Below are 3,998 nucleotides of genomic sequence, written 5' to 3' on the forward strand. Positions count from 1 at the left end.
TGACCGCCTGGGAATACAAGGTGCTGTAAGCATTTTTCTTTTTCAACTCGAGCTCATTGGCTGCAATGGCCTGACGTGCCCTGATCTTTAGCGCCCACTGTTTTGGAGAATTTAAGCAACATACAGACACTGACAACGTCTTTCCAAAAACTATTTGTGAAACATGCGGACCGTCTAGTGAGACTGCCAGCAGGCAGCAGCAAAGAGATGTAGTGACCTCGGTTTATTTCTTCAGCTTTCACATACACACAAACACGCACACAGGGTGCTTGGTCATTTTTTTGTTTTGTCGTTGTCTCCAAGTGGAGCGACGTGTCTGGGAACCTCGCCCTCTTGGTCTGAGCATGTGTGGGCATCGCTTCTCTGCCTTTTGGCTAAGATCAAGTGTAGTATCTGTTCTTATCAGTTTAATATCTGATACGTCCCCTACCCGGGGACCATATATTAAATTGATTTTTGGAACTGGGAGATGGAAAAGGGGCTTGCTCCGTCCACTCCAGGACCTGGACCTGGTATTGCAGTACCTCCAGGACCGGTGAACTCCTCTCTCACTGTGAAAAATAAAACTAAACTCCTCCTGAGAGTACACCCGTCCGCCTGTAGACAATAAAGTGTCATTTACAATTCATAAACGCACGTTTACAATTATTCCAACGATATTCTGTTGTTTAAGAAAGAAAAAAGGATTCTTTCTGTGGCGTTTTGGTAACTCTGATCTCCAGGTTTCCTTTCGTTATGCTTCCATCACGCTGATTTCAGATTCGCCTGTCATCGTGTGACCGGTGGTCTACAGCAGTTGTTTTCAAAATGTGGGGCGCGCCCCCCCTGGGGGGCGCCAGAGTTCTTCAGGGGGGGCGCCCCACATTTTGAAAACAACTGCTGTAGACCACCGGTCACACGATGACAGGCGAATCTGAAATCAGCGTGATGGAAGCATAACGAAAGGAAACCTGGAGATCAGAGTTACCAAAACGCCACAGAAAGAATCCTTTTTTCTTTCTTAAACAACAGAATATCGTTGGAATAATTGTAAACGTGCGTTTATGAATTGTAAATGACACTTTATTGTCTACAGGCGGACGGGTGTACTCTCAGGAGGAGTTTAGTTTTATTTTTCACAGTGAGAGAGGAGTTCACCGGTCCTGGAGGTACTGCAATACCAGGTCCAGGTCCTGGAGTGGACGGAGCAAGCCCCTTTTCCATCTCCCAGTTCCAAAAATCAATTTAATATATGGTCCCCGGGTAGGGGACGTATCAGATATTAAACTGATAAGAACAGATACTACACTTGATCTTAGCCAAAAGGCAGAGAAGCGATGCCCACACATGCTCAGACCAAGAGGGCGAGGTTCCCAGACACGTCGCTCCACTTGGAGACAACGACAAAACAAAAAAATGACCAAGCACCCTGTGTGCGTGTTTGTGTGTATGTGAAAGCTGAAGAAATAAACCGAGGTCACTACATCTCTTTGCTGCTGCCTGCTGGCAGTCTCACTAGACGGTCCGCATGTTTCACAAATAGTTTTTGGAAAGACGTTGTCAGTGTCTGTATGTTGCTTAAATTCTCCAAAACAGTGGGCGCTAAAGATCAGGGCACGTCAGGCCATTGCAGCCAATGAGCTCGAGTTGAAAAAGAAAAATGCTTACAGCACCTTGTATTCCCAGGCGGTCACCCATCCAAGTACTAACCAGGCCGGACCCTGCTTAGCTTCCGAGATCGGGCGTGCTTTTATTTTTTTTATTATCAAAAATAGTCATATTTTATATACAGACATATTAATTATACAGAGAAAAGACAACTGAGGTAACTTCCCTAAAAAAAATAAAAGAACAAAATACACCTCATAAATTGAACACACGTTTCCCGTCTTCCATCACTGAAATAAACTGCATCCATTCACAAAACTTTCAAATAACACAGGAAGGAAATCACGTGATGGCCGATGGCAGCGAGTGAGACGTGCGTGTCCTCACCCCTTTCTTTTTTGTATCTACTGTTTTTTCCTTCTTGGCTTTCCTTTTCACCAGCAGCTCTGCCTTTCTTTCCCTTCTGTCCATGCGTTCGTCCGGCTCGGACACCGCCTCAACGTCCATTTCCTCCATCCAGCTCCTCCCCACTTGGTCCCGCTCCTCCTCCGGGGCCTCCTCGATCACCCACCCCTCGAACATGCCTCCTGGGCCGAACTCTCCACCTCCTCCCGGACCTCCTCCGCCCACCAGGGTGCTGTCATGGGCCATTTTCGGCACCAGGTCCCCAGAGGTACCTCCACCCACTCCCAGCCCGATCGCTCCCCCGGCTGGTGGATCCTCCGGCAGGACGACGTCGTCCACAGTGCAGCAGAGTGGTTCCATCTCTGCTGCTGCCGCCGCCGCCAACGCCGCCGCCTCCGCCACCGCCACCGCCAACGCCGCCGCCACCGCCGCCGCTGCCGCCGCCACCACCACTGCCGACACCTCCGCAGCCTCCTCTGCCAGCACCACTGCCACTGCCGTCGCTCCACCATCCCGCCGCCCCTCCTGGTTCTCATCCGCTCGGTCTCCTCCTCTGACGCCACGCGACGGGCATTCCCGCGCGTAGTACCCCTGCGTCTGACATCCGTGACACGTGAATTGTGGGCAGTCTCTCAAAATGTGCCCCGGTTGAATGCACATCCGGCACACTCTGACCTGTCGGTCATGAATCACTCTGAAATACTCCGTGCCCTCCAGTGTTTCGAATTTGGTCGAATACGGCAGTGACTTCACCGTCTCTGTAAAGAGTACCCTGAGGAACCTTGTTCCGTCCGCTATCTCCGTGCCAGGCCACATCCTTCTCTTTATTGGGGAGACAGCCATCACTCCCCACTCGTGCAGCTTCGCCAATATCACCTCATCAGGTACATATGTCGGCAGGTTCAAGAAGGAAACAACCAACTCATTATTCTTTACGATTCAAAAGTCGCGTAAAACGCTTGCTTGGGCGAACAAGGAGGTGGAGATGTTCGTCTGCATTCTTGGGGAGGAAGACGTTGTTTACGATGTTTACGTAGCTGCCGCGGCGATCGACATCCGGCCTACCACAAAGGGTACTGTCGGCAGTGGAAACGCGACCTCGGAACTGAGCTGGGCTATACCGCCCCCTCCCTACCGCACCTTTGCGATAACCCTAACCCTAACCGCACCCTGCAGTGGAAACGCGGCATTAGATCAGATCAACAGTCTCTCTGGAACTAAAGTCGGGACTCCAACCCGACCTAAAGGAACTTGGTCCTTTCTCTGGGACTCCAATCCAGATTCTAGGACTCTAACCCAGACAGAACTTGGAAACGTCTCCCACGGAGCTCGGTATGCCAACACCAGATGATGGCTCACTTTTTTTCCTCTCAGATTCAACACAACCAATATCTGTGATTCCACGGCGGGAATCAAAACAACATAACTCTAACCACGAACCAAAGGAACCCACGTCGGGACTCCTACCCGACCTAAAGGAACTTGGTCCTTTCTCTGGAACTCCAACCCGACCTAAAGGAACTTGGTCCTTTCTCTGGGACTCCAACCCGACCTAAAGGAACCAGGTCCTTTCTCTGGGACTCCAACCCGACCTAAGGAACTTGGTCCTTTCTCTGGGACTCCAACCCAGATTCTAGGACTCTAACCCAGACAGAACTTGGGTCTCAAACTTTATCTTTTCTCTCTGGAATCAGATCATGTATCTCTCTGGTAAAAATAGAAAATAAAGGGAAAGTTAAAAAGACATTTTAGTAAAATAAAGGCAAGGTATTTAAGATTTAGCAGAAAGCTAAAGCAAACATAAAAGTCTTCAATCTTGTTTTAAAGGTGCTCAGAGTTGGGGCAAGTCTTAAATCCTCAGGGAGTTTATTCCAGCTATTTGTTGCATAGTAACTAAATCCTGCTTTCCCATGTTTTGTGTTTACTCTGGGGATAATTAACAGATTGGTCTCAGAAGATCTTAGTGTTCTAGAAGGCTTATGTAGTGGAAGCATATCAGTTAAATA

General features: G+C 49.1%; 2 non-coding genes across 2 annotated transcripts; one reads left to right on the forward strand and one right to left on the reverse strand.

The window, feature by feature from the left end:
* Positions 1–354: 354 nt before the first annotated feature.
* On the forward strand, positions 355–545 carry LOC130402705 (U2 spliceosomal RNA). Its single transcript, XR_008903980.1, has one exon. It is a non-coding gene; the product is annotated as a U2 spliceosomal RNA (small nuclear RNA).
* A 582-nt stretch (positions 546–1,127) lies between these two features.
* Positions 1,128–1,318, reverse strand: LOC130402707 (U2 spliceosomal RNA). Its single transcript, XR_008903982.1, has one exon. It is a non-coding gene; the product is annotated as a U2 spliceosomal RNA (small nuclear RNA).
* Between the last annotated feature and the right edge of the window lie 2,680 nt (positions 1,319–3,998).

This window comes from Gadus chalcogrammus, chromosome 13, assembly GCF_026213295.1.
Source record: "Gadus chalcogrammus isolate NIFS_2021 chromosome 13, NIFS_Gcha_1.0, whole genome shotgun sequence".
Lineage (NCBI taxonomy): Eukaryota > Metazoa > Chordata > Actinopteri > Gadiformes > Gadidae > Gadus > Gadus chalcogrammus.